At 46.5% G+C, this 21,104-nt stretch overlaps 1 long non-coding RNA gene across 1 annotated transcript in view; it reads left to right on the top strand.

Moving 5' to 3' along the window:
• The first annotated feature begins 1,412 nt into the window (after window positions 1-1,412).
• Window positions 1,413-21,104, top strand: part of LOC140850509 (uncharacterized) — a 413,927-nt gene continuing 394,235 nt past the window's right edge. The window contains exon 1 of the long non-coding RNA XR_012133432.1: window positions 1,413-1,540. This is a non-coding gene — a long non-coding RNA (uncharacterized lncRNA). The remainder of the gene's footprint in view (window positions 1,541-21,104) is intronic.

The raw sequence follows: 21,104 nt of genomic DNA, 5'->3' as shown, positions 1-21,104 counted from the left end.
CCCTTCGCCCTTCTGAGATGCCCCTGCTCCTTGACTCCCTGCAGGCAGCCTCGGCGCCTCCCTGTGCGTGAGCTCTGCACCTGTGTGGGTTACGGGGACCCGCCGTGTGCATGTCTGCCTGTGTTCTGGGGACCCGCCGCGTGTCTGCCCGTGTGGGGCCTGTGCTGCATCGGAGCTGGCTTAGAGAGACTCACAGGAGCCAAGGACCATAGTTTTAGAAATGTTGAGAGCTGGTAGCCTGGAATCGTCCATGGGGAGTGTTCACACCATGGAAATGGGCTAATGTGATGCAGCGGGCCTTTTCCCTTGCACTCTGGGGAGCTGGTTGTTAATCCTCGGCCAGCACAGCCCACCGTGAGCCTCCAGAACCCGCCTGTCTGTATTTCAAGGCCACGGTCGGAGTCTACCTGTCCGCCCGCACTCCCTCTCAGGTGTCCCGGAGGCCGCTGCCCGGCTGCACGGTGTGCCACGTGGGGCCACTCTCTGCCCTGCCTGCTGTCACGCTCCTAGCACATGCTGGGCTCTGCCTGGGACAAGGGCCGTGGGTCACACTCCTGACTGTGCCCATGCCAGCCTGGAGAAGTGACAGCCTCTGGAGCTCCAGTTCTTCCCTTGTTACATGATGCTAATGCCACCTATGTGTGCCCGCCCCTGCAGGGAGGCGTGCGGCTCCAGGGATGCCGTGGTGCCTGTCAGTGATGACGCCCACGGGTGGGGCTGGTGTGGTTTGACTGGGGGCTTCCTGCAGTTACTCTGAGATGTCTCTCTCCTCTGCTGGTCAACCCCATGGTCTGCAAATGGGAATGCAAAGTACAGGGCGAACCCCCCTGCCAGAGCCCTTGCTGATGGAGAGAACCACCTCCTGCATCTTCCTGGTGTGGGGCCTGCACCGTGAGGCAGGTGTGTTCTCAGGGGTCCAGCAGCACTGGCCTAAAGAGCGACCGCAGGCCAGGCCTGGAAGCACTCGTGTGTGTCTGGGTGTGGGGGGCTCTCCTGGCCTGTGCAGGTCTGGGCTTCTGTGCAATGAGTTGGTAGAATCTTGGCCCCACTTGCAAATGGAGCACCGACACTGCGTCATGGATGGGTTCAGTAGGTCCTAAACCCAAAGCTGCCACTGTCTCCTGTCCGGCCCTCACAGCGGCTTGGTGCTAGGCACCCAGGGGGTCTGCACACTGGCTCTGCTCTGGGCGACCGTCTTCAGCACCCCAGCTGTTACGCATGACTTGCGCCCCCACCACCCCCCTTCATGTGTTGAAGCCCTTGTGAGTGTGTCTGGAGACAGGGCATAAGGGTGGGCCTGGATCCCACAGGTCTGGTGTCCTTAGAAGAATGGGAGAAGACACCAGTCTCTCTCTCTCTCTCTCTCTCTCTCTCTCACTCTCTCTCTCTCTCTCTCTCTCTCTCTCACTCTGCAGAAAAAAAAGGCCGTATGAGGACACGGCCAGAAGCAGCTGTCTGCAAGCCAGGAAGGCGGTCTCACAAGAACCTGATCGTGCAGGCACCTTGATGTTGCACGTCCAGCCTCCAGAACCGTGAGGAGGTAAGTGTGCTCCTTAAGCCACCCAGGCGGTGGGATGTGCTGTGGCACTGAGTGGACAAAGACCCCAGACGTTACTCTTTTTTTGAGTACTTGGGATTTAAAGACATTAATCACACACCTTTATCTTTGCATGATTTACATGCATTCTTTCACTTAGATTATCCCTGTTTTACAAATGAGGTGCCTGAAACATAGCGAGGTGACTATCTAGCCCAAGGTCACGGAATTTGAACACAGAAGGGGCTCACTTGGTGACCCACCGTCCTGCAACTGCTCCGTACTTGGGGGCCCCACATGAAGTCTCTTGGCCCTCACAGCCTGTGACGCCCCAACCTGAGGTGACCCTGCCTGTGAGTGGGGCCAGAGCCACTCATTCCTTGGCACACTGGGAATTAGGCTGAAGACTAAACCCCCAGAAAGCGGGGCTCCCTGCACAGCACCCTGGCATTTTGATGGACGAAAAACATTTTAAATTTTCCTGTAAAAACATCTGCTGTGGAAAGATAAGGTAATTCTGGCACATGCAGTGGTAATTTCTTAACTAGTTCCTGCAAGAACCATGTGCTTATTGTAAATGGTGCTTTGTGGCCTGGGGTCCCCCTGGAAGGGGCGTGTGCTCACATGGAGTTGGGGGCTGGTTGTGACACTGGTCCTGAGTCCTGGGGCCCAGCAGGGCTTGCCTGCCCCTTGACCTCAGGCAGCTCCCTCCCTCCCTCCATCCAGGCAATGGTGGGGGAGGGGGGAGGTGAGCTCAGTGTCCTGGGGACCTGGAGCCCTGTCCAGCTGCCTGCAGGGGACCCCCTTTGCAAATGCCACCAGGTGTGTGCTCTGGACAGCACATTTACCTCCACTTCCTGTGCTGGGATCCTTAGTCCTGGCCCCTACCCTAGACTGGGAGTCCCGAGGGCTGGTGGTGACAGGCAGCCTTGGGGTGCCCTAGGAGTGGTGGACGCTGGCCCCAGGAGAGAATGCGGCCCCTAGTGACCTCTCTCCCTCTTCTAGCCCCAGCGTTCCATGTTCTCTCGCTGTAAAGTGCTGCAGGTGGCCGGCTCGGGGCTCAGGTTCCTCTAGTGACTGGCTTTCCTTGGGGACCCCTCACTCTCTCCTCCCGCCTGCAGGCCTGTCCTGTCAGAGGGGACCTCATGCCCTCACCCCAGTCTGAAAAGCATCCTTCCTCCATTTCCAGGGTCGGGAAGCCAGGAATCTTCTCTGCCCTGGTGTCCCTTACTCTTGGCACTTGGGCTGGGGTGGCCCTGCAAGCTGTCGAGAAGGCGTTGGCCTGTGTGCACTCTGAGGCCTTCCTCCCCATCGCCCCAAGGACAGGAGTGTTTAAGAGGGAGGAGATATTGGGTATTTTGGGGTCCCCACCCTCTGACAGTGGGCTGTGCAGTCAGAGGGAGCTGGGTGGCATCTCAGCTCCGGTGCTGGTCAGCCGGGTGGCCGAGCCTGCCCCTCATCTCTCTGGGCACCCGCATCCTCCTGTGATGGGTGGGAGATGATTCCTGTGAGGTCCGGGAGATGCCCCATGTGCCCTTTTATACAGTGCTTGCTTGCAGACAGGCTTCCTGAATGCAGGTTCCCTCCACGGAGGTCACTGTCAGGCTCCGACATGCTGCGGAGACCGCTGTGTTTTGCTTTAGGCAGCGGTTTCCTCCAGTGCCTGGGGTTCAGGGCATCCTCATGGTCTCTGGGAACCTAATTAGTTTCAAGCGGTGGTGAAAACTTCAGGCCCAGCCCAGGCAGGCCCTCTGCACCTCCCCTTGGGTCAGCACCATCCACTCTGTGTGCTTGGAGACCTCTCTCTGAGAAAATGGAAGTCCACCTACCTTTGGGGAGCCCTTGGCAGCACAGGTCACATTTTAGCCCATCCCTGTGAGGGCCCGATGTTCCAGCTGGAAACAACAGCCCACCCTGAATGAGTCATGACCCATAGGAGAGGGAAATGGGTTAGAGGTAAGCTTTCTCATTGGCTCGGTTATGGGGACAGGAGGCTCTGGTCCCCGGTGAGGACCGTAAATGAACTGTGCACAGATGTGAGGCTGACACCTTGAGTGTCTGCAGCCAGCCTGGCCTTGCGGCTGCCCGGGTGTGTGCATCGTATTGCCCAGAGGGTGTGGCAGGGATTCGATGCCCTGGCAGGTGGCTGCAATCCTGCCCCCACCCCGATCTCCTGTTACCCTGGAGGAGATGCTGCCTCACTAGGCCCTGAGCTCCGCAGGGGAAGGACCACAGCCCGGCCATGGCTCTGCGGTCCTCTGTCCCGCAAGGGAACTTCCTACCGCTGTGCAGGACCCCACTGAGCAAGTGCTGTGGCCTGGATGTGTGTGTCCGCTAAGGTTTGTAGGTTGAAGTGCTGACCCCCCACATGATGGCATTTGGAGGTGGGGCCTTTGGGAGGCGATTAGGTTTAGATGGGTTCCTGAGGGTGGGCCCCCTGATGAATTAATGTCCCTGCAAGAAGAGGAAGAACCAGAGCTCGCTCTCTGCCTGCCAGGGGCTGAGGACAGAGCAAGGAAATGGCCGACTACATGCAGGGTAGATGCTGACTCGGCTGGAACCCTGACCTCGGACCTCCCAGTCCGAGAGCTGTGAGCAGCGAAGGTCTGCTGTTTAGGCCGCCCAGCCGCTCTTCTGTTATGGCCGCCTGAGCTGCGACAGCAGGGAGGGGTCAATGAAGGCAGTCCAAGCCTGTCGGCGAAGCAGACACTGTCCATGAGGACAGGAGGCCTGTCCCTGCCTCACAGCTGTCTGAGGCCCCACTTACGTCCCCCGCCATCCTGGCAGGCCCGGTTGCTATTCATGTCCTTTCGTCAAAGAGCTGTTTGAAATAAGGCACTGGGGCTCTTCCCACCTGTTCCTTGCATAGTGTTCGATATTTTAAGTGTTCTCCTCTGATCTTTGAAGCAATAAGCCCTTGTGAGGCAGGTTTAAGGTTTCATGCTTTACAGGGGGGGGGGATCCGGAATGTTCACTGGGTGCCTACTAAGTGCCAGCTACTGTCCTAGGCACTGGACAAAATAAATGGAAGCCTCCGCCCCTGCAGGGCTGCATGCTACCAGGGAGGAGACGCATAACAAACCATGCACGTTATGTAGCATGCTGGAGAGAGAGTTCTTGAACAAATTCCAGCTGACGGTGTGGTATTAAGAGGCCCAGAATGGGTGAGGGCTTTAAATGAAGTGGACACAGCAAGCCTCAAGGACAAGGTGACGCTGATTTGCAGGAGGTGGGGGAGGGAGTTAGTCATGTGGTGTCTGGGTGAAGTACGTTCCAGGCAGAGAGAATAGCCACTTCTGGAGCCCTAAGACGGTACATGCTGGGGTGCTCGGGCAACAGCTGTGAGGCTGGTGTGCTGGACCAGAGGGAATGTGGCAGAAGTGGTAGCTGACGTGAGCGAGGCCCCGCAGGCAGGGCCTCACAGGTCACTGTGGAGATGGCTGTTACTTTGAAATGGGAGCCCTGGAGGGGTTGGAGTGGAGGAGCGCCACCGTGATCGGACTTAGGTTTAGGAAGGTGGCGGTGACTGCGTGTGCAGGCGGGGCAGAGCGGTGCGGTCCGCGGAGGCCTAGATAATCCTGGTGGGAGGTGATGGCTGCTCACGCCAGGGCGACTGCAGGAGAGGGAAGGGGTAGCATTCGGTTAGGTTTTGAACAGTGGGCCATCACGATTTCCTGACCGGTTGGGAGAGGTGGTGATGGAGTGGATGAGGCAGCAGTGACCCCAGAATTATTGGATGGGTGGGGTGACTGGGGGATGGACTTGGGGAGGTGCAGGTCAGGCAAGGGGGTGGAAGAACCAGAGCTGAGTCCTGGAAGGCTGAGTCTGAGATGAGCACACGGGACTGTCGAGCAGGCAGTAACCCGAGATCCCAGAGCATATGAGGGACTGTAGAGGAACTCAGGTTTCCCAGGTCTCTCTGTTCAAGCCTCTCTGCTGTTCCATGATGATTTTTTCTCTTCCAGAAGTTTTGGACACTAAGCAATAGGGACTTGTGCAGCAAATGTCACATATGCTTTGAAAGCCAGGATTTCCCCAATCCCAGAGGGCCTTTTCTGGTGCTCCCCCCACCATGGTGCTGTAAACACCCGTTTGGCATTCTGTGTGCAGTGGTGTGATTGCTGATGCGGCCCCCCTCCCTGTAGACCGTGAGGCTCCAGAGGGCAGGACCAGACCCGATCATCCCTGGCTTCTCTGTGCCTGGCTCTTGAGGTGACCAATAGCAGACACTCAGTGAATGACTGACTGTTTGATGTCAATCAGAGAAGCACCACAGCCTGACCCCCAGTACCTGAAGCTAGGATGTGAAGTGGCCCCCTTTTAAAAGGGAATCAATGATTTCAGAGTCATTGGATGGTATTTCTGACTAGACCTATAGAATTTGGTGTGGGCTGTGGGACTCTAGGGCTGTCAGGGACACCTGCCTTTACTGGAGAAGTCCTGAACATCTTTTCCATGTTTATTGTTCTTGTTTTTCTCTCTTTGGGAGTTGCTCCTTTGTATCTGTTGCCCATTTTTTTTTCCTATTGGGTGGTCTACCTTTTGTCTTTTGATCTGTAGGAGTTCTTTATATATGCTGGCTACTAATCTTTTATGAAGTTGCAAACATCTTTTCCCAGTAGTGGATGTCTTTTCATTTTGTTTTTGATATCTTTCATTCATAGACCTTTACAAACAATTTTTTAGTAGTCAAACTCATGATCTCTTCCTAAATTCTGATGTTTTTTGTGTCCTTTGAGAAATCTCTCTGTAATGAGATCATAAAAGATATTTCTCAAATTATTCTCTTTAAAGTTTTACTTTCATGTTTAGATTTGTAATTTACTTAGCAGTGGTTTTTAAACATGGTACATATGTGTATGTTACAAAGCAAAGATCTGGTTTTATATTATGTGGATAACCATTATCTTTGTGTCATTTATGTAAAAATCTGTCCCCACTTATTTTAATGTCAACTCTCTAATACATTGTTTTATATAGATAAGGATCTATTTCTGGATTCTCCTACACAGCTTCATTTTTTTTTTACTCAATATTGTCTGGGCCAATACTACACTGCTTTAGTGATTATAGCTTTATTATAACTCCTGATATTTGATAGGGTAAATACTCCAGTCTTTTATTAAAAATTTTGGTGATATTTTGGCCAAAAATATTTTGATCAGATGTATTTTAGAATCATCACTTTGTCAAGTGCCATGAAATAGACTGTTGGATTTTAATTGGAATTGCACTGAATTTATAACATAATTTGGGGGAGAATTGATATCTTTATTGAATCTTTTCAACCCATGAAAATGGCAAAAATCTCCATTCATTTACTTTTATTTAAATTTTTTCTATGCCACCTTAGAACTTTATAAAGGCAGGGCTACAGTTGGGCAGGACATGTATTTTAGGCTACTTGACGATGCCCCTGGAGTTGTGCAGTATGCGAGCTTCATGGCTAGCCAGCCACTCAGGGCAACCACATGTAGATGTCCTGCACAATTGCTGTTAGATTTATTCCTAAGTATCCTATAGTTTTCATTGCTAGTGGAAGTGTTTCTTCAGAAATGTATATTTTATAATTTAATATTGCTAGTGTGCAGGTATGTGTGTGTGTACACGTGTGCACACATCATCTTGTATTCAGTGAACTTGAACTCTTTTATTCTAACAGCTAATAGATTCTTTGAGATTTTTCTGTGTAGACAACCATAATATCTGTAAATAATAAAATACTTTTTTTTTTGTTTTCTAATCCATAATAAATTTAAAGAAAAGCTTTATTATACTGGCATAATGTTGAGTGAAGCAGCTACAGTGAGTACTTTTGTACTTGACTTTAAATAAATTATGCTAATAAGTCTTATGTTTGCACTAGTTTTATAGAGATGACCTTTATCAGGTTAAAGAAGTTACCTCCTATTTATAGTACATAAAGGGGTGCTTTTTCACTGATTTAAAAAAAATTTGTAGTGAAATTATCATTTGCACCTCCGCTGCTTCAACCCTTTAATGTGATGAATTGCACTGAGATATTTTCTAATTTTAAATTAATCTTGCTTCCCTAGTGGTAACTTGGTTATGACATGTTGTTTTTCTTCATTTCTGGATTTGCTTAGCTATACTTTGTTTGTGATATTGACATTTATGTTCATGAGTATAACTGACCTCTAATTTTCCCTTTTTTGTATTACCCTTGTCCGGATTTGATATCAAGGTTATACTACTTTCACAAAATGAGCTGAGGATTATTCTCCCCATTCACTTGAATAGTTTGTTGGGATATCTATTCTGTGACTATTTTTTAGAACACACCCTAAAATCACCTTGCATCTGGGCTTGATTCCTCTCTTCGTCTCTCTTTGTGAGACTATTTCTCTCTCTCTTCCTGTAGCTTTTTAAAACACTGACAACTTTGATGGACATGAGTTGATTTAGCTTTTCCATTTCTTCTTGAGTCAGTTTAGGTAAATAATATCTGTTAGGAATTTGCCTAAATCATCTAAGTTTGCATGAAGTTTTAAATCTCTGATTTTAAAAATTGAAGTCTCATTTTTCATCAATGTCTGTTCTTTGTCACTATCTTCCTTCTATTCTTGGGTTACACAGTTTTTCTCATTAAGCAGATGTCTTGCTTATTAATCTCCATGCCTTTCTCCTAATGTGATATAAGCATTGAAGGCTATAAGTTTCTGCTTACATACTGCCACAAGTGTTGATGTATAATACTTTATTATTGCTTATTTTTAAGTATCTTCTAATTGACATTTTGGTTTCCTTTTTTAGCCCATGAGTATTCATAGGTATGTTTCTACATACTCAAATGAATGTTTTTGTTTATTTGTTTTTAGTTACTTTTCTGTTGTTGATTTCTAATTTAGACATGACAAAGAATATTTGAGATTTGTTGAGACTGGCATTAGGCCTAATATATAGTCAATTTCTTGTTAATGGTCCATGTTACTGAGAATTATACACATATTTTATTGTTGTGACTTAGGATTGTCCAATCAATCAAGCTTGTTAATTTGTTGTTCAAATTCTCTATCCTTACAGTTTCTTGGTATGCTTAAAATGACTAATTACCAGTTACTGAGAAGTGACTTAAAATCTCTCAATATAGTTTTGGGTTCTTTTCTTTCATTATAAGGTCAATTTATAAATATGACGCTATGTATTTAGTTGTAATTAATTTAGAATGTTCAAATCACCCTGATAAATTCTTTCTTTTTCCCATTATATAATATAGTCTCTACTTTACTTTTTCTTTTTTTAAAAAAATTAATTAATTAATTTTTATTTTTTTGAAGAACATTATGTTTACTAGGCTCTCCCTTACCCCAAGTCCCCCCCACAAATGCCATTACAGTCACTGCCCATCAGCATAGTAAGATGTTGTAGAATCACTACTTGTCTTCTCTGTGTTGCAAAGCCCTCCCCGTGTCCCCACCCCCCACATTATACCTGCTAATCATAATACCCCCCTTTCTTCTTCCCCGCCCTTATCCCTCCCTGCCCACCCATCCTCCCCAGTCCCTTTCCCTTTGGTACCTGTTAGTCCATTCTTGGGTTCTGTGAGTCTGCTGCTGTTTTGCTCCTTCAGTTTTTTCTTTGTTCTTATACTCCACAGATGAGTGAAATCATTTGGTACTTGTCTTTCTCTGCTTGGCTTATTTCACTGAGCATAATACCCTCTAGCTCCATCCATGTTGTTGCAAATGGTAGGATTTGTTTTCTTCTTATGACTGAATAATATTCCATTGTGTATATGTACCACCTCTTCTTTATCTGTTCATCTACTGATGGACACTTAGGTTGCTTCCATTTCTTGGCTATTGTAAATAGTGCTGTGATAAACATAGGGGCGCATCTGTCTTTTTCAAACTGGAGTGCTGCATCCTTAGGGTAAATTCCTAGAAGTGGAATTTCTGGGTCAAATGGTAAGTCTATTTTGAGTATTTTGAGGAACCTCGATATTGCTTTCCACAATGGTTGAACTAATTTACATTCCCACCAGCAGTGTAGGAGGGTTCCCCTTTCTCCACAACCTTGCCAACATTTGTTGTTGTTTGTCTTTTGGATGGTGGCGATCCTTACTGGTGTGAGGTGATATCTCATTGTGGTTTTAATTTGCATTTCTCTGATGACAAGTGATGTGGAGCATCTTTTCACGTGCCTGTTGGCCATCTGAATTTCTTCCTTGGAGAACTGTCTGTTCAGTTCCTCTGCCCATTTTTTAATTGGATTATTTGCTTTTTGTTTGTTGAGGAGTGTGAGCTCTTTATATATTTTGGATGTCAAGCCTTTATCGGATCTGTCATTTATGAAAATGTTCTCCCATACTGTAGGATACCTTTTTGTTCTATTGATGGTGTCCTTTGCTGTACAGAAGCTTTTCAGCTTGATATAGTCCCACTTGTTCATTTTTGCTTTTGTTTTCCTTGCCTGGGGAGATATGTTCATGAAGAAGTCACTAATGTTCACATCCAAGAGATTTTTGCCTATGTTTTTTTCTAAGAGTTTCATGGTTTCATGACTTACATTCAGGTCTTTGATCCATTTTGAATTTACTTTTGTGTATGGTTAGACAGTGATCCAGTTTCATTCTCTTACATGTAGCTGTCCAGTTTTGCCAGCACCATCTGTTGAAGAGACTGTCATTTCCCCATTGTATGTCCATGGGTCCTTTATCGAATATTAATTGATCATATATGTTTGGGTTAATGTCTGGAGTCTCCAATCTGTTCCACTGGTATGTGGCTCTGTTCTTGTGCCAGTACCAAATTGTCTTGATTACTATGGCTTTGTAGTAGAGCTTGAAGTTGGGGAGTGAGATCCCTGCCACTTTATTCTTCTTTCTCAGGATTGCTTTGGCTATTCGGGGTCGTTGGTGTTTCCATATGAATTTTTGAACTATTTGTTCCAGTTTCTTCAAGAATGTTGTTGGTAATTTGATAGGGATTGCATCAAATCTGTATATTGCTATGGGAAGGATGGCCATTTTGACAATATTAATTCTTCCTAGCCAAGAGCATGGGATGAGTTTCCATTTGTTAGTGTCCTCTTTAACTTCTCTTAAGAGTGTCTTATAGTTTTCAGGGTATAGGTCTTTCACTTCTTTGGTTAGGTTTATTCCTAGGTATTTTATTCTTTTTGATGCAATTGTGAATGGAATTGTTTTCCTGATTTCTCTTTCTATTGGCTCATTGTTAGTATAGGAAAGCCACAGATTTCTGTGTGTTAATTTTGTATCCTGCAACTTTGCTGTATTCCGATATCAGTTCTAGTAGTTTTGGGCTGGAGTCTTAAGGGTTTTTTTATGTACAATATCATGTCATCTGCAGATAGTGACAGTTTAACTTCTTCTTTACCAATCTGGATTCCTTGTATTTCTTTGTTTTGTCTGATTGCCGTGGCTAGGACCTCCAGTACTATGTTAAATAACAATGGGGAGAGTGGGCATCCCTGTCTTGTTCCTGATCTCAGAGGAAAAGCTTTCAGCTTCTCGCTGTTCAGTATGATGTTGGCTGTGGGTTTATCGTATATGGCCTTTATTATGTTGAGGTACTTGCCCTCTATACCCATTTTGCTGAGAGTTTTTATCATGAATGGATGTTGAATTTGTTGAGTGCTTTTTCAGCATCTATGGAGATGATCATGTGGTTTTTGTCTTTCTTTTTGTTGATGTGGTGGATGATGTTGATGGATCTTCGAATGTTGTACCATCCTTGCATCCCTGGGATGAATCCCACTTGGTCATGGTGTATGATCCTCTTGATGTATTTTTGAATTCGGTTTGCTAATATTTTGTTGAGTATTTTTGCATCTACATTCAACAGGGATATTGGTCTGTAGTTTTCTTTTTTGGTGGGGTCTTTGCCTGGTTTTGGTATTAGGGTGATGTTGGCTTCATAGAATGAGTTTGGGAGTATTCCCTCCTCTTCTATTTTTTGGAAAACTTTAAGGAGAATGGGTATTATATCTTCTCTGTATGTCTGATAAAATTCCAAGGTAAATCCATCAGGCCCAGGGGTTTTTTTTCTTGGGTACTTTTTTGATGACCGCTTCAATTTCTTTGCTGGTAATTGGTTTGTTTAGATTTTGTGTTTCTTCCTTGGTCAGTCTTGGAAGGTTGTATTTTTCTAGGAAGTTGTCCATTTCTTCTAGGTTTTCCAGCTTCTTAGCATATAGGTTTTCATAGTACTCTCTAATAATTCTTTGTATTTCTGTTGGGTCCGTTGTGATGTTTCCTTTCTCATTTCTGATTCTGTTGATGTGTGTTGATTCTCTTTTTCTCTTAATAAGTCTGGCTAGAGGCTTATCTATTTTGTTTATTTTCTCAAAGAACCAGCTCTTGGTTTCATTGATTTTTTTGTATTGTTTTATTCTTCTCAATTTTGTTTATTTCTTCTCTGATCTTTATTATGTCCCTCCTTCTGCTGATTTTAGGCCTCATTTGTTCTTCTTTTTCCAATTTTGATAATTGTGATGTTAGACTATTCATTTGGGTTTGTTCTTCCTTCTTTAAATATGCCTGGATTGCTATATACTTTCCTCTTAAAAGTGCTTTTGCTGCGTCCCACAGAAGTTGGGGCTTTGTGTTGTTGTTGTCATTTATTTCCATGTATTGCTGGATCTCCATTTTAATTTTGTCATTGATCCATTGACTATTAGAAGCATGTTGTTAAGCCTCCATGTGTTTGTGAGCCTTTTTGCTTTCTTGGTACTATTTATTTCTAGTTTTATACATTTGTGGTCTGAAAAGTTGGTTGGTAGGATTTAAATCTTTTTGAATTTACTGAGGCTCTTTTTGTGGCCTAGCATGTGGTCTATTCTGGAGAATGTTCCATGTGCACTTGAGAAGAATGTGTATCCTGTTGCTTTGGGTGTAGAGTTCTATAGATGTCCATTAGGTCCATCTGTTCTAGTGTGTTGTTCAGTGCCTCTGTGTCCTTACTTATTTTCTGTCTGGTGGATCTGTCCTTTGGAGTGAATGGTGTGTTGAAGTCTCCTAAAATGAATGCATTGCATTCTATTTCCTCCTTTAGTTCTGTTAGTATTTGTTTCACATATGCTGGTGCTCCTGTGTTGGGTGCATATATATTTATAATGGTCATATCCTCTTGTTGGACTGAGCCCTTTATCATTATGTAGTGTCCTTCTTTATCTCTTGTTACTTTCTTTGTTTTGAAGTCTATTTTGTCTGATACTAGTACTGCAACCCATGATTTTTTCTCTCTATTGTTTGCATGAAATATCTTTTTCCATCCCTTGACTTTTAGTCTGTGCATGTCTTTGGGTTTGAGGTGAGTCTCTTGTAGGCAGTATATAGACGGGTCTTGTTTTCTTATCCATTCAGTGACTCTATGTCTTTTGATTGGTGCATTCAGTCCATTTACATTTAGGGTGATTATCGATAGGTATGTACTTATTGCCATTTCAGGCTTTAGATTCATGGTTACCAAAGGTTCCAGGTTACTTTCCTTACTATCTAAGAGTCTAACTTAACTCACTTAGTATGCTGTTACAAACACAATCTAAAGGTTCTTTTATATTTGTCCTCCTTTTTCATCCTCCTTCATTCTTTATATATTAGGTATCAAATTCTATACTTTTTCTCTATCCCTTGATTGACTTTGGGGATAGTCAGTTTAATTTTGCATTTGCCTCGTAATCAGCTGCTCTACCCTCCCTACCATGATTTTACTGCCTCTGGTGACAGCTATCCAACCCTAGGAACACTTCTGTCTATAGCAGTCCCTCCAAAATAGACTGCAGAGATGGTTTGTGGGAGGTAAACTCTCTCAGCTTTTGCTTATCTGGAAATTGTTTAATCCCTCCTTCAAATTTAAATGATAATCTCCCCAGATAAAGTAATCTTGGTTCCAGGCCCTTCTGCTTCATGGCATTAAATACATCATGCCACTCCCTTCTGGCCTGTAAGGTTTCTGCTGAGAAGTCTGTCATTAGTCTGATGGGCTTTCCTTTGTATGTGGTCTTATTTCTGCTTCTGGCTGCTTTTAACAGTCTGTCCTTATCCTTGATCTTTCCCATTTTAATTACTATGTGTCTTGCTTTTGTTTCCCTTGCGTCCCTTGTGTAGGGGGATCTGTGGATCTCCATGGCTGAGAGACCATCTCCTTCCCCAGATTGGGGAAGTTTTCAGCAACTACCTCCTCAGACACTTTCTATCCCTTTCTCTCTCTCTTCTTCTTCTGGTATCCCTATAATGCAAATATTGTTCTGCTTGGATTGGTCACACAGTTCTCTCAATATCCTTTCATTTTTAGAGATCTTTTTTTCTCTCTGTGCCTCAGCTTCTTTGTATTCCTCTTCTCTAGTTTCTATTTCATTTATTGTCTCCTCCACCATATCCAACCTGCTTTTAATACCCTCCATCGTGTTCTTTAATGATTGGATCCCTGACCTAAATTCATTCCTGAGTTCTTGGATGTCTTTCTGTACCTCCATTAGGATGTTGGTTATTTTTATTTTGAACTCCCTTTCAGGAAGAGTCACGAGGTCCATATTATTTAAATCTTTCTTGGGAGTTGTATTAACAATTTTACTCTGGACAAGGTTCCTTTGGCGGTTCATGTTGTATATGGCGCCCTCTAGTGTCCAGAAGCTCTATTCTGGAGCTGCTCAGCCCCTGAAGCAATGTCGGGGGTCGCAGGGGAGTAGTACTCCGGGGAGGAAAGAGCTGTTCCCTACCTCCTGGCTGCTGTGCCTGTCTCCACTGCCTGAGCCAGTGGGCCGGGCACACAGGTATAAGTTTTTGTCCCAGAGCAGCCAGATATGGATCCCAGCATAGCGGCCGGAATTCCAGTCTCCCCCATTAACTTTCCAACCCGGTAGTCATGCGAGTCTCATGAAAGCACCATGAAATGTAGGTTTGTGCTCCCAGCGCAGATCTCTGGAGCCAGGTATTCAGCAGTCCGAAGCCTTCCCCTCCCTCCCTGCTCCGTTTGTCTTCTTCCCCCTGGTGAGCTGGGGTGGGCGAGGGGCTCAGGTCCCGTGGAGCCACAGCTCTGGTACGTTACCCCGTTCGCTGAGGTCTGCTCTTTTCTCCAGGTGTGTGCAGTCTGACACGTCCTCTTTCCTGTTGCTCTCTCAGGATTAGTTGCACCAACTATATTTTCTATTTTGGGAGGAAGCCTCTGTCTCTCCTCTCACGCCGCTATCTTTAATCTCTACTTTTCTTAATAATGCCTTTTTGTTAGCATTTCCCTAATACATATTTTTACATTCTTTTTCTTTTAATTTTTCTGTATCCTCATGTTTTAGGTGTAATCCCTTTAAAAACTTATTTCTGAATTATTCTTTTAATTCAACACAATAATCTATTTTGTTTCATTTTAAACAGGAAAGTCTCCTCAAAGTATATGTGTTATGGTTACTGATGCCCTGAGGTCTCTTTCCAGCCCCTTATACCCTTTTTGGTGCCTTCGAGTTGCTTGGCTCTTTCTATGACTTTCCCCATTTCTTTCTTGTCTTTTATAGGAGTGATTGAGAGTTCTTATGCCTATTTATCTCTTCTGCTTGTTTGAAAATTATGCATACTGTTTCTATTCATCTCATGACCACACATAAACTTTTTAAACACATGAACTTTCCCCCAGTTTTATTGAGATATCGGCTATAACCGATAGCGCTGTGTAAGTTTAAGGTGTACAGCATAATGATTTGATTACCACTTTAAGCTTAGTTATCATCCCTGATCTCATGTAGATAGATACAAAGGAAGAAAAAGGAAAAAAATGTGTTTTTCCTTGTGAGACCTCTTAGGATCTACTCTCTTAATAGCTTTCTCATGTTCCACACAACAGTATGAGCTACAGTCATCATGTTGTAACATATTATATCCCCAGAACTTATTTATCTTATAACTGGAAGTTTGCACCTTTTGACCACATTCATCCAATTTTCTTTCCCTCCACTTCCTGCCTCTGATAACCACAAGTCTGATCTCTTTTTCTGGGAATACTTGTTTTCAGATTCCACATATAAGTGAGATCACACAGTATTTTTCTTTGTCTGACTTACTATCATAATGCTCTTCAGTTCCATCCATGCTGTAGCAAATGACAATTTCCTTCTTTTTAAGGCTAAATAATATTCCATCCTGTCTATGTACCACAATTTCTCTATCTACTCATTTGACAGTGGACACTGAGGTTGTTTGCATGGCACAGCTATAGTAAATAATGCTGCTGTGAATGTGGGGTGCAGAGATCTATTCAAGACAGTTATTTCCTTCACACACAGTCCCAGGAGTGGGGTTGCTGCATTACACGGTATTCCTACTTTTAGTTTCTGAAAGATCCTTGATACTCTTTTCCATAATGGCTGCACCAACTTACATTCCCACCAACAGTGCATCCAAGATCCCTTTCATCCGTCTTCTGGCAAGCATTTAACTCTTGTCTTTTTCATAGTAGCCATTCTAACAGGTGTGAAGTAATATCATTGTGGTTTGATTTGCATTTCCCTGATCATTAGTGTTGCGGAGCATCTTTTCACGTGTCCACTGGCCATCTGTATGCCTCCTTTGGAAGCAGGTTTATTCAGGTCCTTTACCCATTTTTAAACTGGATTATTATTACTATTTGCTACTGAGTTGTATAAGTACTTTACATGTTGTGGATATTAATCCCTTATCAGATATATGGTTTGCAAATCTTTTCTTCCATTCTGTATGTTGTCTTCATTTTGTTGATGGTTTCCTTTGCTGTGCAGAAGCTTTTAGTTTTATGCAATCCCACTTGTTTATGATTTTGTTGCTTGTACTTTAGTCCCTATATCCAAACAATCATTGCCAAGACCATGTCAAGGAGTTTTTTTCCTGTTTCATTCCAGCAAGTTTTTGGTTTCTGGTCTTACACTTAAAAATAATTAATGAAGAAAAGACAGTCTCTTCAATAGATGGTACTGGGAAAATTGGGCATTGACATGTAAAAGAATGAAACTAGATCCCATTTTCTAACACTCAAATATGAACCTGAAATGGTTTAAACACATAAACTTCCAACATATCAACTCGGCCCTGCAGCCTGTTCCCAGACACAACGAGGACCTTGAGTGCTTTGGCCTTGATCCTCCTCCGTCTGCTTGACTGACTTACTGCCTGTTACCTCTGTCGCCCAGGGGCTTCCTGGTAGTGGGTGCCCCATCTCTGGTTCTCTGCTGGGTCGCAGTGCCTGGAATAGCTCCTGGCGTGTGACAGAAGCCCAGCAGAATGCTGAAGGTAGGCACACTGTTGTTACTTATCCTTAAGCCCATTCATTTTATATGTCCCGCCTTAGTCATCTTTGTTATTACAGTTTTATTCCTTTACTGTACGGCTGCACTTTTTCTCTTCATTAAGAAGACATTTTTCAATGAGAAGAAATATATTCTCCCCCAAGTTAAGCCTTGTGCTTCGATGAGCCATTTCATGGGTCTCCAGGGCTACTGCACCTTTCAGGTGGGGTTTCTTCATCTCAGAAACCACCTGCTGTTCAGGGCCCCTCAAGAATTCTACAGGCAGGAAGGGTCTGCACCACAGCGAGCACCGCCCCCGGCTCGGCTGTCTGCCACGCAGGAGAACCACGCTTCAACATGTGTGCCAGTGGTTTTAGGACAAGGCTTCTGAATGCTCCCCTTCATTCCCACATCATCATTTCCCCTCGCTGCTGGATATCCAGATGTGCTGTCGTTTCTCCCATCTGGAAGCAGTCTTCCCTGACGCCGCTTCCTCCTCCAGATACTGCCAGGGATGGGCGTGTTTCTAGCTGGCACTGGCACGGCTGCAGATGGGTTAACTGCTAGGACAGAGAGGGTGCTGAGGCCAACACTGGGTGTTTAGTTTTCTCTCTTTGCTCTGCAAAGAAGCAGGAGAGCCTGGGGAATGCTCTTACCTGGTCCCCAGACAGACCTGCTTTCCCTGCTGTGCCAGGCCTCCGCATCTCCTGGTGGCTGGGACACTTGGTTTTCCTCCACCTCTGGAATCTCTCTCCTTTGCCGGCTGCCTCTTCCCCGCTGTATCCTAGAACTGGCATCTGCCCTCAAGGTTCTCAGCCTCCTTTGCCCAGGTTGCCCCTTCTAGGAGAGCTTGTCTGCCTGGAGGCATCGCTGGCCGGCCATTCACCCGAACTCTCTCGTCCTGCCCAGCCTGCTCCCGGGGCTCCTGAGCCAGGTATCTGCGGCTGGATGACTGACGCCTCCTCGTGGGTCTGCCCGGTGCAGGCACTGAATGTGTTTACACTGAGCTGGGCTTTCCCTGCACCTGACTCGCCTCTGTGTCCCCTGGAGCACAGGCGCCCCACAGCAGGCCCTGGGATCCCCTAGCCGCGCTCCCCTTCCCCCCACACCCCCTGCTCGGCTTCCTGTCTCCTGGAACCATCTGCTTTCCCGTCCCTGCACGTCTCTCTCCAGTCCAAACGTGTCGTTTCTCACCTGGGTGAATTACCTTGCTGCGCTAATCCATTCTCTGCAAAGCAGCTGATGGGATCCTTTCAGAACTCAAATCGGATCACGTCACTTGGCTCCTGAGAACCCTTTGATCTTGGCCCGCGGCTGTGGGATCAAAGGCCAGGTCCGGCGAGCCCCCGCAGGGCGCCCCTGGATCCTGAGCCCCGGCGCCTCCCGCCTTCGCTTGCCCCTCCCATGTCCCGGCTGCTCCCATCTGGCGCCCGGAGCCGTCGCCCCGTCACACCTCCCTGTCTCCGCGCCAGGGACCTTGCTGCGCCCCCGGGACTCGAGGCTGCCTGGGCGCCGGGAAGGCCCGTCTCAGAGGCATGTCCCCCGAGGGTTCCAGCGCCGGTCGCGAACTTCTGTTACTGGTCGGGGTGACACCCTCCCATCTCCGGATTTAAGTCCCGGGAGCCCGGGCGCTTCCCAGTCCCCCCTCCAGGCTGGCGTGTGCCCTGGCCCGCCTGGGTGGCTGACCTCCCGCTTGAGAAGCCCCGGGACGCCCAGCAGGGGCCTCGGCAGGGAACGTGGGGAACCAACCTCCAGACAAGGCCAAGCCCCGGTCCTCTTGCAGCTACAGGGTGCCGCCCGCAGGCTGCGCCCTGAAATCCCAGTCCACCCTTCACTTCCCCCGCTCTCGGTCTTGTGTTCGGTTCTCACCTGTTGGGTCTACCTGGAAATACACCCCAAATCACTGCCTCCTGGGCACATGACACCCACAAATGATATGTTTTAACTTCCCCTGGCTATGGACTGAATGTTTGGGTCCCCTCCAGTTCACGTGCAGAAGCCCTAGCCCCCAGTGCGATGGTATTAGCAGGTGGGGCCTTTGGGAGGTGATGACAGGTCATGTGGGTGGAGCCCCTAGGGCAGAATTAGTGCCATTTTTAAAAGAGGAAGAGACACAAGTCTTTCTTTGCACACATTCGCCAGAAATAGCCCTGTGAGGACATAGCCAGGAAGAGAGCCCTCACGAAGAACTGCCCCCGTGCCGGCAGGGGCTTCAGCCTCCAGAACCCTGAGAAGTAGGTGTCTGTTCTTTAATCCACCTGGTCTGTGGTAATTTGTCCAGGAAGCCTGAACCAACACCTCTTTTCTATGTGCCAACGTCATTTGCAGTAATAGTTATGAAATAAAACAAGTAATAAAGTCCAGAAAAGAGATGCAAAATGCAACTTTTCTCAAACTGAACTTTGTGTATATATTTATGCCAATAAAAAGTAAGTGAATTTTAATAAAACAATTGGTCACAGGAGGCACAGTTTAGGCAACCACTAAAAGATATCACTCACATATCATTTTATTTCTTTTATTAATTCTTTAGTTTTAAAACAATGACTTAAAATTATAAAGGGCTAAATTTCAATTTAAAAGATTATTTACAATCAGTAATAGCTCATGTATGAACTAAAATAAGTACTTGTCAAATATGAATGTCACACCTCAAAGTTTACCCTGTTTCAAATTTTGAACGCAAATAAACATCGTGAGGGGTCACATGGCGTGACGGAATTGAAGTAACTCATATTCTGTTTCCTTACCTTTGTATTTATGGTGCTAGTCAGGATTCGTTCCAAATTTACGGTTTAAATGCAGGGCCTGGAGCCTGGACAGCTTATGTGTGACTGGGTCCCTGAGGGGGGTCAGCCGTGCCACTGAGAGCTCTCCGAAGTGATGTCCTGGTAGAACACAACATTGAGTAAAAGGCACGCCATGGCACGCGCTAATTTGAAATTTCCAGATGTGTTAATAAAGCTCAGTAGTGGCTGCAGCAATTGTTTAAAAATCAGATAAGCAAGGCATTTTTTGAGGGAGGAGCATTTTATCAATGACAGCACGTAGAACTGCACGTTCATGGATGCCTCCTTCTCTCTGGATGACGCACCCCCGATTGCCTTCACTTGGGGCGGACTGCTCCCACATGCACCTTAGCACCTGTCTACTCACCTTCTTCCCTGTCACCCCAGTGGTCTCAGACACGAGCTCTCACCCGAATTCTTGTCATGATCACTGTTATAGGCTGCACTCCCAATCCCTGCAAAATTCATGTGTGGAAGTCCCAGACCCTAAGACCTCAGAATGGGGAGATAGGGGCTTTAACAAGGCAGCTAAGGTAAAGTGAGGTCCCTGGGTGGGCCCTAACCCACTGTGACTGATGTCCTTAGGAGAGAGGAGAGCTGGATGTAGACACGCAGTGGGCTGGCCACATGAAGACCACTGTCTGTGGTGCTGGCACGCCAGCCAGCTGTCTGCTCTCCAGGAGGCCCCCAGCTTCTGTCCCTGCTGCCGCCAGTCCTCACTGTGGTAGGCAGCGCGGTGGTGCCCCATGGCGGCCTCATTCTCTCTCTGCTCAGACCTGCCCAAGGTTCCCCTGCCTCTGCAGTAGGAGCCACAGGGCCTCTCCCCCTGCCCCCTGCAGGCCCAGGGCCCTCCCGCCCTGGGGCCTGTGTCCTTTCCCTTGTTATTCTGCAGGAATGTTTGTCCCTCGGGTGCCCACACTGCCCCTTCCACTGTGCACCTCCTCCTCAGTGAAGACTGGCAAGAACTTCACCTCCCCCACCCAGCACACCCTGTGCCCCCCCTGCCTCCCACCTTATTCTTCCGCTCTGCTCACACTGGGACAGAGTAGGCGGCCAGTAACCACTCACCCTAAGAAAGCACGGGTGCCTGTCTGGCCCTGTACCCCCAGCTACCAGAGCAGGCAGCAGGCCTGGCTCATTAGCAGCTCCATCCCCAGGGCCTGGGCCAACAGCTGGCACATCTGAATTGTGAATTCAGATGTGTCGATTCCCTTGGATTTCACCTCACTCTCAGAGCAGACTTACAGATACAGCTAAGACTGCAGAATTACCCCGCAAGACTTGGCTCTTTCAACAGGGAAGTGAAATGGGATTTCAGAGAAGAGGTGGAAGTAAGGGGCTTGAGGGGCTTTAGCAGGGATGCAGGGCTAGAAGCAGCTTCCTCTAGCAAGTTAATTCATTCCCAAAGCCACTTAAAATATAGACAGAAGGGGCTGGGGCTGGAGTAGCCTAAGTGTGCATTTCATTTGGGGTGCACAGGGAAGGCACCCCTGTATTGATTCCCTAGTCATGTTTGACACCCCCCCTACCCCCCAAGTCTGAAACCC

The sequence above is a fragment of the Manis javanica genome, chromosome 7 (genome assembly GCF_040802235.1).
Source record: "Manis javanica isolate MJ-LG chromosome 7, MJ_LKY, whole genome shotgun sequence".
Taxonomy (NCBI): domain Eukaryota; kingdom Metazoa; phylum Chordata; class Mammalia; order Pholidota; family Manidae; genus Manis; species Manis javanica.
Note: the sequence above shows the minus strand (reverse complement) of the source record. Positions and strands in the feature narration are given on the sequence as shown.